Raw genomic sequence first — 16,702 nt, forward strand, 5'->3', positions numbered from 1 at the left:
AAGCAGGAGTCAAAGGAAGCAGGAACAGGCAGGGGGTTGGTGTTTACTCTTCTAAGATACTGAAAACATTGAACACATGACACTGAGAATATTATTCTATTTTATTTAAGGGAATATTTGTTTAGGTGAAGATTAAACTAAGAAATGTCTTCTATGGGAACAAGTTCCTGTGATACATCATTATGCATTGTGGAGGACTACTTCTCTGTAGAAATACCGGAGGTCTGAAAAAATGACAGAAAGGTCAGTTACATAATTATTGTATTTTTAATTAAAAATAAAATTCCATGTGGTCATGTGCTTCCAGTCCCTCATTCAAAAAGATTCGGTCAGGTAGCTGGAAATAGTTTGCATTCTGATTTTAAGATCCTCCTGCTATTTCTTCAGAGCTGAAAGAGTTTAAAGGAGCATTTGTGAGCTCCACTGAGCTACTTGCAAAAGCACTGAGAAATAAGTACCTCAGGCTTTATCACTGCTTTCCACACACTGCTTCTCCATTTACAGAGAATAAACCCTTTTTTTTTTTTCCTGTAAGTGCGGAAAATGCTAACGGCATCTAACAAGGATCAAGGGAAAAATTAGTTCTTTCCCATGTATTTTCTCAATGCTGGTAAAATAAAAATAAATAAATAAATAAATAAATAAAAGGAAAAAGGAAAAGAGAAAAAAGGCCATTTTGTTTGTGGTTTTTATTAAGAACACATAAATACATATTTTTAGAATAGCTACTTTCTGCCTTATACCCATTCCACTGCTCATCCTATGTTCAGACAAACTGTCATGTGTACCTGCTCTGATGTTCTGGACAGGGAGCATTGGAGATGGTCATGAGTCTGCCTTGTCTTACTGTGAGCACAGATGATTTCAGTCAGTAAATAAAGAAAGAAATGAACGTCAGGACAGGACATTTTTGTTTAATTAGTTTAGAGCATGCTGGTAGGTGAAGGCTTGTAACTCATTTACTACAATGTACATTGACAGTGTGAAGCTATAAAAAGAATGCAGTTTAGGATCTTTTCTGATTTATTTTTTTTTAATGGTGATCTGTGTTTTTCTTTTTTCTTTTTTGAATATTAGCAAAGTAAGGCAGGACTGAGTATGAGTCATAAAGGGAAGAAAAAAAGAGTGAGCCAAGTTTTCAGAAGCAATTCTTGATGATAAATGCTTGGCTTCTGATTACTGATTACTGACTTTCAGGACTCAAAATGGAGCATCCCCAAATCACTGCTATTGCTGTATTTCTGGATACTGTTTCCTTCTCTATTTGCATTAACAAAGAACAATTACACAGGACAAGACTCAGAGGGAAACCCTAAACCTCTGGCCCTAGCAGGGTGTTCCCGGAAGTCAGCAAAAAGCTCATTATTTACCCTTGCAGCAGTGAATGAGAAGAGCTGACAGTGCAAGGAGCATGCAGGACAGAAGATTAATGCTGATGCATCTATGCATGTTGGGAATTGTACAGGACTTTTCTGAATCTCTTTTTATCCCAGGCACATAACTCTAGCTAAATACCTTCTTACCTCTCAAAGGAAACTCTAAAACTTTCATCTGGGCCTAGTCCCTGGACTCGCATTGCTTCCAGTTGGATTTGATGCTTCTGAACTGGGCATCAGTTCCATTTCTTTGCCTGTACACAAGAGGATGCATAATTTGGCTGGAACCTCAAAGAGTTTATCATTAGTAGCATGTTATGGGGGAAGGGATGACTTATGTCCTACCTGCTCTGCCTTAGAGCACATCTCTATCGAGCAGGTGGCTGGAGCTGTTATTTAAAATTCTTTATGCATGAGGGTAAAGTCTAGCTGATTATGCCTATGAGTGAGCTGTGCAATGAGAGTTAAGGTTTCTGATACTCAAAGTATTTATTATGCCTGTTCTAAATTTTTAATCAAGCCTCTTAACAACTTGGGTTAGTAATGCCTGAGAGAAACACGCTGTTTGCAGACATCTTGGTATGTATGTCACATAATTTTCTTCTCTTTTTTTTTTTTTTTTTTTTTTTTTTCCATTGCCAAAATCAATTGCAAAAAGAAGTTTTACTTCTGGACAGCTCATCTGTGCATACTGTTTATATCTGAAGTTGTAATCCTCAGCTTTTGACTGAGGTCTGTAAAGATCATAATCCTGTTTTATTAATGCTGATCAGTTCAGAGTTCAGGCTTTAAGTCTGTTGTTGCTATTGCAAAAGCCATTTAGTTCACACGAGCCTCCAGCAACAATTGGAAACAAGCAGTAGGAGCTGCTGAACTGTTAGAAATCAAATGCTGTACCTTGTTGTACATGATTATGAAATTGTGGTATCTTATGTTGTATGTGCTACACCTTTGAATTTCTGGGACCAAGGGCCTGGCTTATCATTGCATTGAACTTTGTCTCAACATATTCAAGGAATGAAAACTGTTGAATTGTCCAGTCTGGGCTTTAGGTCGGCCTTGTACAGCTTGGGATATGAGATCATCAGGTCTTCAAGTGTGTTCATGCCGAGGATGGTACTCGTGCTCAGTTTGAATGCCTGCAAGTCTGTGCTGGCAAGGCTTGCTTTAAGAGTTTGTCTTGCTGAGCTGTATGCATTTCAAAGTAGTTATGTCTGTGTTTATATTTAACTCTATGATTTTGGGGGCAATGTGCTGTGATTCTTAATGCCTCATAAGCAAGAGCTGCTGTAGGAAATGGTTTGAAGTGTGCAGCAGTAGAACAAACTGGTCAGGTCTGGCTTCATGTAAAAAAGTGATCTCAGTCTGGTAACACATGGCCAGAGACTTTCCTGGGTTTCTATGGGTATGTCAATTCCATCTCTTCCTGATAGAGATGTTCATGGATCTGCTGGGTGCACTGCTCTGATCTGCCAGCTGATGATTTAGGGAGCCAATAGGGTGACATTTTAATGACTATAAGGCGATTTTAGGTGCAGTAACAGCAGCTTGCTTGCTGTGCAGAACACCCTCTCCTGGTCATCTCTCACGGAGGTTTTGTCCTTTATTCCTCACTGTTTTCTGCAATGTAATATGAAAAGAAATGACTCATTTGTAGTGTTGGGTAATTGGATAGTGAAGAAAAAAAGCAAAAAATAGAGTGTTTTTTGATATAGTAAAGGCGGAAAATAAGCAAATTAAAATAATGTAGATTGTTATATGAGCTCAGCAAGCTAGTCTGATCATTATTTAAAATATGAATCCAACTAAAAGATAGACTTTTTAACTTCAGATGAGAATCAACTATTTCTCAGAATAATTTGTTTTCTTCAGCAACAGCATTAAACTGTGTGGATTCATCACTTCCCAGGATTTTATTCTGTAGAGTATTTACCTTTATGAGCAAGTATATGGGCAGCAATTTCCTTCCTTCCTACATATGTTTCTCTGTTTGGTGGTTCTTCTTTAGGGATGCTCTGTGAGCCCTTTATCTGCTTTCACCATTTGCACATGAATTGGACCTTATCATGTGCACTTGTGTCTGGCATTGTTTGTTTGTTTGCTAAAATATATTTTTGACTCTGTTCCATCACTGCCCTCAAAGTACTCTCAGAAAGAGAACACCTTCAAGGCAATATCTCCATTGTGGTGGTCTTCTGCTGAGGCAGGAATTCCCAAACTGTAAAAACTACAGGTTAATTAGGCATTTGAGAGCACTTTTCCTGTCTATGCTGTCAGTTCAGCACACAGCCAGAAGCAGCTGATGCTGCTGCTACATCGAGATCTGCACCACCAGTGTGTGACCTGGTAGCCTGAGGTGACCTTACAGTCTGAGACCTGAAGGAAGGAAGCAGATTCTCCAGGAATGCGATGCTATCTTGGAGCTGGAGGGCATTTGCAAAGCTCCCCAGTAAAAGATCAGTGATGCCAAGAGGTGGGAGAGCAAAGCTGCAGCTGAACTCACAGTGATGAGTGATACACAAATGATACCCTTGGATATCCACTAAGCCTGAGTACAAAAGTATAGTTTGCAGTCATCATTTTGTCTGTGGCACTGTCAAGTATGTTTTTGACAAATGAAAAATTGGATGGCATAAAAATAAATAAATAAATAAATAAGAGCCCTGCCAAATAGTAAACAACCTTGAAAACTTTCATTTTATCTTTCATTTCTGAAGTCATGAGACAGGCTATAAAACGTCTAGAAATATTCCTGCTGAATCTCTTTAAAGTGTGTGTGATGGCTATGCAGGGAGACAGAACATTGATTCAGGCAACATTAATATCATATTCCAAAAAAAACAAGGCCATAAGCCTTTAAAAACCATGTGTTCTTTATATATATATATATATATATATATATATATATATATATATATATATAAACTATGTGTTCTATATATAAATATATATATATAACCAGGCAAAGGCACGATGAAGGTGATATTCTGATGTTTATTCAAACATTATTCAAACCAAAGATTATACTATGTCATGTTGAAACACAGCACAAGAAAATGTGCCATTTTTTAATTATAATTTGACTTGCTTCTGGGTTTTTCATTTGACATGAGATCTGGTGGTGTGTTTGTTTTGTTTATTATTATTTCCAGGATATAATCTCATGTCTAGTACAGTAGAGCAGAACCCATGTGAGGTCTCTGCTATCCCAAAATTAAGCTGGTGCCTGTGGGACAAAGAAGCAAATTGCAAGGTGTGCAACTGGGAGGCTCAGACCACCCCTTCACATGCAGGCTTCTATACAGGTGCTACACAAGAAACACCAAGGAGCTTCTCAGCTGGCAAAACAACCAAACAGTCTCCAGACTTTTACTATGGGCTGTCTGGAGGAAGATTGGAGTCAAAAATCAAATGAAGTCAGCTGAGCTTGGCATTTTGCTTCAGCAAGGGTTACAACAGTACTGTAGTGTACAGGTGTCTTGATCTCCTGTGTCCAGGAGATGCGTATTTTGGGGGTGATACAGGGGCAGCCCTGGGTTTTCTCTGTGGGCAGGGGTGAGGAGCATCTAGTACCAGCTCTCTTCAGCAACCAGTGCTCCAGTGCATAAACAGGTGAGCGGCTGCAAGTGAGTGTATGCATTTCAATAGCATAGCCAGTAGGTTAGGATTGCACGGTGTGAAATTAAAATGATTTTCTGGCTAGTTGGCTCAGCAATATTTGCTGCTTAGATGACATAAATAAAAGCCATGTGGAAATGTGGAAATTATAAGCCTAATATTTTTCCTTTACCTCACTATAAGGATACCCCAGATTTTTGTAAGGATGCATGCAACCTTGCATGTTTCAGGTCATTGCTTCTGTACACTCCTACATGTTGAAAGAGCAGTAATCAAAGTGATAACCTGTTCTGTCACAGGAGCTTCAGAGATGTTAGCACAACAGTTTGTTCCCCTGTTACTGTCAGGTTGTTCATGTCTGCTCTGCTTATATTTAAGCAGCCATACTGCAGGAGCTGGAATTAACTGCATTTTGCCCACTACCTGATATCTCAGTATTTGGAGTGTTATAAAAGATAACTCATGGGAAAGTTTCAGTCCTACTGGTCTATAAATAAAATGTTTGTGTGTTAGGGCAGGATAATTTTTTTGGCCTCGGTATGATAAAATTATATAGACTAGCCCTAGTAGATTCTGTTATCATATATGTGCAGTGGCACAGAGGCAACTTGCCCCATCAGAAGGAACAGATGAGCAACGGTCATGAAAAACAATATAAACTGTGTGAAATAGGATGTCAAATACAATGTATATCTCTATAGCAGCCACTAGACATAGTATATGCACACACAGGTACATACACACATGCATACATTCCATTCAGAGGCTCAAATCAGGCCATTCCTTCTGACAGAATCATTAAATCCAGTATCTTAAATACCTCCATAATTTTATTTTCTCCTGGCAACCCTTGCTTTTTCACTTTATTCTCCCACTGATATGACAAGACCTGCAAATTCAGAACATTTTTAACAGATTTTTCCCTGAGCTTGCATCAAAGCAAAAATGGAGCTTTTGTTATTTTACATTGGACAGCATAGAGGAGGAAGGGCACTTCTACATTTATATGTAGTAACATATGCTTTTTTATTACCCTATTATTCTGCTCTATTTCTCTACACCAGGGTCTGTCTATGAATACTACCTAACACAGAGTCAACTACAATAATGCAGCTAAGGAAATTAATAATGCTCTTTTAATTATACAACATTCAAGAAGTTACAAACTTCAGCCTATTGAGTGATGATTTGAGTTTCTGTGTAAGTGATCTTCTCAGGTCTGAATGTAAGTTAAAGAATATTGGCTTTTTTCCCAGCCAAGAATCTCCTGTAGCAAATGGAAGATTTCTGCTAATGAGAAAGGGTACAAGAAAGCTGGTCATTGTTAAATTGGCTTTAATTAAATATTATTCAAAAGCTTGTCAAGCCAAATGAGCTAACCAAAAGAAGGAATAAACAACATGGTAGGCCACCCACTGTTCAGTGTCATTGATACAGCAGAATGGACACTATGTAGTTATCTAATGTACCACCTCAAGTGCTATGAATTCATTCACACTGTAATTTATTTGGTTACAGAAAAAGCTTGTAGAATTAACAAATGACTCCTTCTTTCCTTTTTTTTTTCTTCTTCTTCTTTCCATTCAATACTTCCAGCACTGCCCTTTGTGCACAGTAAGTGCTACTCGACTTGAAAAGTAAAGAAATGCCATCCCGCAGCTGCCTGTACCCAGGCAATTTGCCATTAAGTGAAGCATGCCAAAGCAAAGATTTCAGCATAAGGCAGCAGTAACTTGTTGTAGCGTGAGTGAGAAATCTGTACGAGCCTTGCAAAACATCAGTATATTCAATGCTAAAATTAGTGTAAGGGTAGCATGTACACACGTGCTCCAAAGTGCACCAGATGTAATGCAATTTAGAGTAAAAACTTTGAATAGCCAACTTCACAGAATTTGTAATGGATTTAAACTGCATGGCAATTACATAACCACAGGCCTTGAAGGAATTTTAAAAGTCATATCCTCCCCTCTAGTTACCAGGATTTAATTATTAAACTGAGTTTCATTATCATGACAATTCCTATGACTTCCACTGTGACTCTAAATGTGCTAGCAAAATTTGTTAACTACCAGAAAAATAAGAAAACCTAATATTGTAATAAGGGCTGACTACAAACATAATGCAATAAAATATCAATTTTTCATGTTGCTAAAAATCATAAGAAAAACATTTTTAAGGAGCTGGGACTACATCAAATTTTAATGACAGTAACAAGTTACATTGGATTCATGGACCTTAACCTTGCCTTTACAATAACCTGTGACCAAAAAGCTGTATATGATTGCAATTTTAGCAGTGAAAATTGTAATACTGACTTCAGAATACCAAAGTTTTCTACTAAAATTATATATATATATATATTTTTTATTACTTTTATAAATAGTAGTGTATCTGGTACACTACTTCAGTTAATACAGGGTGTCTAAATATTTTCTGTCTTTAAAAAGAAACACCATATCTATCAGCATAAAAGATTCATTTCTTCTAAACATGATATATTCTTTAAAAGCTTTGTAATGTCAAATCCTTTCCCAAAACACTGCAGTTGCCAAGAATGCTATATGCTCCTTCATTTTTCTCAGTAATTAAATGCTGAACTTAGCCCACTTGACTCTTTTGATTGTAGATTTCTTTAATGTCAGGAGGCTTTTGTTTTTAATACGTGGTTGAACACTTCTGTACAATGCTGTATACAACGACCCACACAGTCTTATTTCTAATAAAAGTAATGCTTTCATCTGCCAGGGTACTGGCTTTATCAAAGCCATTAAAAAAAAAAAAGTCACAGAAAATGTCACTTTTATTCTTCTTCCACTGATACTGCATAAAATGCTGTGGTTCTAACTTCTAAGGTAGCTTTAAGCAATGAAATCTTCAAAAAGCTTTGAAAATCCTGACTGTCTCACTTGAAAGCATAGCATTAAAAGTCCTGTCACGTGTTGTAATATGCTATTACAGTCCTTAACATAATGTTATACCCTAGAAATTAGACTTTACATTTCCCATTCATCTGTAAGTTTCACTGGTCCAGTGTATGTGCTCTTATATTTTTCCATAAAGCTAAATTAATTGATGTTTTAAAAATTACCCAGCTGTGCTGCTGTTTCTAGTAAGGAAAGGGGATAATGTGCCTACATATGTAATAATTAACATTAAGTAAAACCGTAAGCATATATTTTTTTTCTTGTATTCGTCATCCCATCAGAAGAAAAAAATTATCCTATTAATTTTATTATTCAGCCAATAAGAAAGGTCAAACACATCAGACATAAGTGAGAGGGGCACACACAAGCAGACCAGTTTCTATTTACACTTGAGGTCAAAGTTTAGCTCCACAAACACCCCACCGGAAAAAAAGCCATCACTGATGAACACTTGCGCTGGCCAGCAGCCTGTAGTCTGTGAGGGAAGAGGCCTGGGCAGCATACATGATGCACTGATAGATTTGAACTACTTTTCACCATGAGTTCCATGTGCCCTTTGGAAACGTTGCACCTCTGCATGAGTTCACCATATGGTCACAAAGTGTACATTGAAGCAGGGGAGAGGAGATCTTTCCAGCAGGGCCTTGGCCCTACAACTATAGCCAGCTTCATCCAATGTCTCATACAAGTCTTTTGTTCCTCATGCACTGTTTTCCCTCAGGTCTTCTTATGGGGTTGGTTGGCACAAACTTAAGTTTTCTGAAGCAGACAACTCCCTGCCTGTGTGAAGTGCCTACCACGGTATAACCTCCCTGATTATTTGGGTTGCTAGACACAGCAGCAGTAATAAGAGCAGCAATCTTTTACTGGACGTGTAGTATTGACTGATACAGAGCATATCCTGCAACATGTACACCAAGAAAGATGCAGCAGCAACAAGGTCTTTAATTCTGTTGAAGGAGGATACATGTTCCCTATTGATATTCTGCTCTGATATTCAGGACTGTACTCATTCATTAGCATTCAGGTCTTCTGCTTGCAGAGTAGCTGAAGAAAAAGACGTGCTTCTTCTCATCTTTTTGCTGTTAACGTGCAGAAGTTAGGGTTTTCGTGTACGTATTTAGTGTGGTAGAAGAGATAAGAACCAGCAGATAAAGTCCAAAGCGTCAGTGTGACTAGGTTCAACATGTCATCCTACGAGTTACGGGACTTATTGAGAAGAGGGAGGAGTAAAGGGCACAGCTGGCTTTCCAGATAACGTTCTTAACCTTATAGGACCTTTCAAAATATATTGCAAATATGCTGACATTTAGTTCTTTCACATAGTGGTGTTTTTTATTTTTAATTGGGACAGAGAGGGGAAAATATTATAGGCCCAGTATCCGTAACCAAAATGCCATTTTTCTTAGGACTATTACAAAAAATGAGGAGGTTAGGAGGGTCCAGCTATGGCTGACCTCTGTACACCAGGAGTTCTTCCCATTGCAAGCCAGTCATAATGTCTCCCTATCTTTCCGGTTGCAGAGACTACTCCATTTCCTGTGACAATAATCTGCTGGAACAGGGCAGGAAAAGACAAACCTCAAAGAGGTGCTGTGGTCCTGCCACTTATCTTTCTATCTTGTGTTGACCTCTTCTCTCTGGAGAACACGGAGATTGCAGCTGTGTTCACGAGAATAGTTGTGCTAGAAAAAAGGAGGCTCCTTGCTTTACATTATTGGTTATTGCCCATCTGGTCTGGCCGTCGGGGTATAGAACCTTACAAATGCAATTCCATGAGGAAGGAGCTCAGTTTTGTATTGATAACAGCACTGCAAAATATTCCAGAGCAACATTGCAGAACATGCATGTATTTTAGAGCAGGCTTAGTGGCAACAGAGACCTATCTAATAGAAAAATGAAAACTGATATCAGCATTGCCTTAGAGAGAACAGGATAAGTAAGGAATATTGAGGAGGTGTTAGAATAACTTTTAATTAAATGGCTGAGCTGGCCTTTTGAAATTATGGGTAGTAGTTATTTGTGTAAAGGTTGTATCAGCATTTGTGGCTGTATATTTGAGACAAGGATCACTACTTGAAAAGGTAAATCTTCACTTTGCATAACAACTGTATTTTAGGTCAACTGACCACGTGCTTATCAAGGATAAGCATGCTGGCATACTTCCATGTCATAATGGTGCCTATTACGCCAGTGACTGAAAGATTAGAAATACATCAGAGAGGTTTACAACATGAAATTTGTCATACATTAATGATTGTCTAGGGAATTACAGACGCACACCAAAAAAATGAATTAGATGTTGCTCATAAAATTTTAGTTCCTCTCTTGAAAATTTCTATGGGTTCCCTATGAACCTTTTGTGTATACTACAAAATTATCCAGGTTTAAAAAGAGAATCATAATTGTAGGCAAGACGGGGGAAAAAAACAACTAAAAAAACAGTCATAGCCTTTTCCTTTTAGTGACTTCTGGATCATTTTTCCAGTCAAGTTGACATTTCAATTTTAAGTAGCCCTTTGTTCAAAATCACCAAGGTATGAAATAGCTGTCTTGCAAGGAACAAAAATAACTTAGTACATACAGTCAAAAGAGAAAGAAGAGTTTCTGTTATAATAATGTCTTTTATATTATTTGGATGTTGACCTCTCCCACACTATCTCAAACTTCTTTCTTAAATAGATTCTCAGAAAATTATCATGCTGATCCACTACTGGAAATTGTTAAGAGTTCTTATGCATTCAATCTGATTATGGATTTATATGGCAGTTGGCAGTGCCTTTATATCATCTGTGTGGTTAAACAAATTTTAGTGCTATAAATTATCAGCTACAGTGAGGTTACACCAGGAATACTGTGTGAAGCTTTGGGTTCCCCAGTAGAGGAGAGATGGACAGACTGCAAGCAGTTCAACACAGATCCACTAAGAAGCATAAGGAAGTAATGAAAATGCATACAAGGAGAAAAAAAAAAAGAGACTTGGATTTGTTTACCGTGGAGAAGAGAAAGCTAAGGGGAGATCTAAATGTCTTAAATGACTAAGGGGGAATTACAGAAAAGAGAGTCAGAATCTTCTCAGAGGTACAAGGGAAAGGAGGAAAGGTGGTGTTCTCAAGCTGCAGCAAATGAAATTGTGATTGAATATACAGATTGAATATTCATGTGAATATATATGTGATTGAATATACTGTGAGTGCTGTGAAGTACTGGAATATGTGGCTGTGGAATCTGCACTTTTGGAGATTTTCAAATTATAATTGGACATAGCCTTGAACAACCTGATCTAACTTTATGTTTAGTCTCACTTTGAGCAGGAGGTTGGCTTAGATGACTTCCAAAGATCTCTGCCTGAATAATTCTTTGATTCTAATAGCTACATGGGTGAAACACTCTCTCCTTACACTCTCACCTTCCTACAGATACAACATAAGACTTTCAGTATCTCTGAAATCTTATGATGATGACTCTTCAAGGCAGTGTACGGAGGAGTACACTTCTTTACTACAGCCCAGCCCAAAAAGCACTCAAAATAGGGCCTACACATCTCCAAGCTCTTTTCCATCAGATAGCAACAAAGTTGATCATGCCATATCTCTGTCATGCAAAGCCACTGGAAGTGTAATGCTATGTCAAGTAGAAATCTGATCCAGCCCCTGTACTAGAATAGAATCCAAAATAATGCTTGCTTTCCAAGTACTAGCTGTGCAAAATGTGACTCACGTAGTGAAAGCACTTGCCTTCATTTTACATAACAAAATTTTTACAACTTCTTTATGGCTCAGGAAACGTTTTTGAGACTTAAGCATACACACATATATATGCATGTATTCATACATACTTTTATATATGCATATCTGTGTGTATATGCATATATATACATATGTCCACACATGAAGTACATATATTAAGAGATATACCATGAGAGTAGATTTTTGTGTAACCTAGGAGCTTACAGTAAGAACTACTGAGTGGGTACAGAATTCCACTGGATTATTCAAAAATCATATTTCATGAAAAGGGAAGAGGCAAAAGAGCCATTAAATAAGCTAGGTTTTAAATGGAACACGGTCAATTCATAAGGGTTATTGGACATCATTGCCTGGAATATCAGTGAATTTGGTGAGCCAACAGGTTCTTTCCAGACCTATGATCCTGGAAAGTCACCCTTCTGAAAGTTTGTAGTCTGATAACTACATAGATATCCCATCATAAACTTCTGGCAGTAAAAATAAACCTTATCAGGGATTACCTACTCTGTTCTCATAACACAAGACAAATGTCAGCATTGATCTTGCATATCACTATTTCTGCTAATGGTAGAATATGCAGAACTCTAGCCTGAGTACAAGAACTGTGCAAGAAAAACATCTTGCATGCAAGTGAATTTAGTTACATTATTCTCCCTATGAAAGAGGTGAAATTTAGCCTTACAGTGAATTTATTTTAGCTTCCCATCACTGCCTGTGCCTTGGGCATTTTTGCATTGTGAACAGTATGAGTCCTAAGCCTCATTAGTTTCACGATTAGACCTATTGGTTTTATGCATCTAAAATTCCCAGTGTGTGACAAATGACACCTTTCGAAGAGTTTGTGCTTTTGCAGAGCTGGAAGTCTGTCTGATCTCTCAAGAAAGCCCGATGTTTTTCTTTCAATGTCATCTATGTAGCACAGTAGTTATTTAGCAATAGTTATTCAAGACTACCAAAAGTGAAAATTTACTCTTTAGAAATGCATTGGTCTCTTCTTAGTTGAACTGTCTACAATGTTTGTCCATTTCTTCTTCATGGAGGAAATCCTTCTATCTTTCCCTTTTCTGGGAGTGGAGAATGGGATCTGTTTGAAAAAACATTCCTTCCAAGGATTCACAGCTAATATTTGATTTGTTACATTTTTCCCAACACTTTTATTTTGAATTACTGGATTATTTTATTTTATTTTATTTTATTTTATTTTATTTTATTTTATTTTATTTTATTTTACTTTCATTTTTTAAGTTTGCTTACAGCACATAGCTGCAGATTCACAACTTCTTGCCCGTATTTCAGGAAAAAATTACCAATTATGACCATCATTTCCCAGTGAGAGTCTGCAGTGAAATGTAGAGTAACAGTCACAGTTAATACAGCAGTCAGATCTCCAATACACACTTGCATCATGTTACTTTCAAGCTAATGCTCTGAAACATGAATATCATGATACTAGCTTTTGTTGGAATGGCATTAGAGCCAAGGGACAAAAATCTCTCGTCTAGCAAAAGAGCCACATGGGATGCTGATTCACCTCATTCAACTCCATACAGGTAGACAGCATGCAACTCGCTGCTGACAAAACCCTTCTCCTGCTTCTACCACTACTTTGCACACCAGAGAGAAGAGTCTGGATCTGGTCCAGCAGTGGAACTAGTACTGCTCTCAGACAGTATCGAATGGTGAAAAAATGTCTCAAAGCATAGCTGTCACTAGGCATGGTCCAATCCAGCCAATTTCCACAAAACCCATGAGTCTCCTGGATTTCCTGCAATAGGCTAAGCAGGGATGAAGCGGAGCAGAAATGGGCAGTCAAATTCTCAGGAACGGTACATGTGATCTCTGCAAAGTTTGGCAGAATCTTACTGAGGTTTACAGAAAACTGATAGTGCCTCCACAGCAAGAACTCATCCATTAAGTATAGCAGATGCCTTCAGCAGAGGACATCTGCAGTGGAGAAAATTAGACATTTTCCTTTCATCTGGAGCCAAGAATATACATGTATGATTACTGCCTGCCTGTGCTGAAGGTAAAATAATAATAATAATAATAAACACTTGGATGTTAGTGAAGTTCTACCCTTCTCCAGCATCAGGAGAAAGTCTTGAACTGAAGAAACATCTATCACTTCCATCACCAATAATGAAACAGATGGTGTATTTCCAGCTGGTAAAAAAAGCATATGTGACTGATTATCTAGGATAGATAGCAGGCACTGATTCTCTTTTTCCCTGAGCCAGAGTCTGAGATAAGAAAAAGCCCAGAGGGAGTGGCAGGCCACTAATCTTGTCCCAGCATGGGATGTGGAAAGCTCTTGGGAATTTGGATGAAGTTCCAGTTGTACCACTTCACATGTAGATTGTCAAGCTAAGAAATATCTAAAACTACTCGAGAACTTGTGGATACTCAGATAACATTGCAGTGAACTTTCAGGGCTAGTAAATTTGCTGGGTAGCAATGGAATCTTAAAGGGTGAGAAATTTTTATGTATATAATTCAAGAATAGTGAGTTATGTCTCTGTGCTATGAAGTTCTTAGGAAATAGTCCTCAGTTATGCAGCTTGCCTTGAGTTTGTCGGCAAAACAGATCTGGATCCTGGCAAGATGTTATGGTGATTGGATCTTGTTTTCCGGCTTCTGCTACTGTACTGTACACCAAATGCTGCACTTCAGGGTATCAGTAGGAAAGAAATATAAAATGCTTTATTTTGTTGCTTACTAAATTCCAGTTATGAAATTAAGATGAAATCTGCTTATAGGGATTCCAGGTTGAGACAAATCATTACTGAATAGAGTCACAGATTATTACCCAGAACAAATAATACAGACTGTAACAACAATCAAACAAAAACCTTTCCTAGGAATGATCCTCAGCTGTGATTAGACTAACATGAGAATTTTTTTGCTACTGTGCTGACCAGCAAAGAAAAGTTTCCAGGACACTGTAATACCAAATTTTGCTATTGCCATATTGCTAAAGATGCCTATGAAATACTCTTTTTTAGCTGTGAAACTGGCTCATAAGTTGGTGATGAAATATTTTAAACATTAGCCTCAGTTGAATTTAATATGTTTCTGAGTCTTTTCAGACCTCAGTGTTGTGGTAGTTAGGTGAGCCATGCACTTTAATTGCACTCTGATTTTAATATAGCTAAACTCATTAGAAAAATGGCATTGCAGTTAGAAAATTCTGGCTCCTTTCAAGTAGAGCTAATCAGATGTATGAGTTCAATACAACTCTCCATCTGCACAGACATAAGTATCGAAATCTCTTGGTATCCACTAACCTGTTCTGCAGGTACCTGCACATTTCTTTTCCTGTGCTCCCTGTGACTCTGGCTCCTCCATAGCTAAGTCAGCAAGAACAATTCAGTAATAGACTCAATCCAAAATATCCAGCAGGGCTGATGAGTATCAACTTTTATATTAATGTGTTCAAGATACAGACTTTAGCTTGTAATGCTCTAGTGTTATCTTCTGGTAATTTTAGTTTGGTTTCCTAGAGAGCATCCATAGTAAGGGCTACATACTACAGGGCTAGAAAACTGCTTTTGCATTAGAAATATGCAGGGTTCATGCAACCAGGATTGCTATCACTATAAAACTTTGAGGCAACTCCCAGTGGCTTTGAGGAGTGTTCTAACATGTACCCAGAGGAAATGAAGCTTCTTTGTTGGGTGGATCTTCTACTGAGAGCCTTCATCTTAATCTTCAAAGCCCTTTCATAACTCAATCTCAATTTCATATAAAGCACCTCTCTCCCCCACCTCATGAAGATTATTTATAAAAGCTCTGCTACTTAGAAGTAACAAAACCACTGACCTTAAGCATATAACGTGTGAAAGCAGGAAACAAAAATTTCTCAGAGCTTCCTCACAGCTCTCCAGCAGAGAGAAATAGAAGTGGCCACAAACCAGTCCACTTCGAGCCCAAAATGTCAAATGTGTTTTTGCAATTGGTTACATACATACCCACAAGAACAAAAACAGTGAAAAAAAAACATTCAGGAAATGGGGTGAGAATAGCGGGTAGGGAACAGAAAGTGTTCACAGAGAAGGGGATGACTTGAGGAAAGTGTCAGAACTGCTGTGAATGAAAACCATCAGTCTCACATCTGCTTCTGAGTGCTCCCATGGTCAGTGTGAAAACCCTAACAATGAGGAAAACATTGCAGAAAGTGGGAGATACTTGGAGGAAAAAAGAACACAGTAAGCAGATGGGGAATCATAGAATCACAGAATCATAGAATGGTTTGGGTTGGAAGGGACTTTAAAGATCCAACCCCCCTGCCATGGGCAGGGACACCTCCCACCAGACCAGGTTGCTCAAAGCTCCCTCCAGCCTGGCCTTGAACGCTTCCAGGGATGGGGCATCCACAGCTTCTCTGGGCAGCCTGTGCCTGGGCCTCAACAGCCTCATAGTAAAGAACTTCTTTACATCTAATCTAAATTCACCCTGTTTTAGTTTAAAGCTATTCCCCCTTATCACTATACCCCCTGACAAAGAGTCCCTCCCCAGCTTTTCTGTAGGCCCCTTTAGGTACTGGAAGGCTGCTCTAAGGTCTTCCTGGAGCTTCAGGCTGAACAACCCTAACTCTCCCAGCCTATCTTCATAGGAGGGATGCTCCAGCCCTTTGATCATACTTGTGGCCTTCCTCTGGACACATTCTAACAGGTCTATGTCCTTTTTGTGCTGGGGGCCCCAGAGCTGAACGCAGCACTCCAGGTGATGTCTCACAAGAGCAGAGTAGAGGGGGAGAATCACTCCCTCACCCTGCTGGCCTTAGTTCTTTTGATGCAGCCCAGGATGCAGTTGGCTTTCTGGGCTGCAAGTGCATGTTGCCAGCTCACATTGAGCTTCTCATCAACCAACACTCCCAAGTCCTCTTACAGTTCTAATATTTTATTCAGAGGTGTTTGGATATTGGGTGATGACTGTAGCATAGGAATATAGAACAAAATGACAGTTTTCTGGGGGGCTGTATGAAAAACAGTTATTCACAATGTTTTTTGAAAGTTCATATATTCTGGCTCTAAGC

At 38.4% G+C, this 16,702-nt stretch overlaps 1 long non-coding RNA gene across 1 annotated transcript in view; it reads left to right on the forward strand.

Moving 5' to 3' along the window:
• Positions 1-1,553: 1,553 nt before the first annotated feature.
• LOC140001696 (uncharacterized) overlaps positions 1,554-16,702 on the forward strand; it is a 47,354-nt gene continuing 32,205 nt past the window's right edge. The window contains exon 1 of the long non-coding RNA XR_011807186.1: positions 1,554-1,955. This is a non-coding gene — a long non-coding RNA (uncharacterized lncRNA). The remainder of the gene's footprint in view (positions 1,956-16,702) is intronic.

The sequence above is a fragment of the Anas platyrhynchos genome, chromosome 2 (assembly GCF_047663525.1).
Source record: "Anas platyrhynchos isolate ZD024472 breed Pekin duck chromosome 2, IASCAAS_PekinDuck_T2T, whole genome shotgun sequence".
Taxonomy (NCBI): Eukaryota; Metazoa; Chordata; class Aves; order Anseriformes; family Anatidae; genus Anas; species Anas platyrhynchos.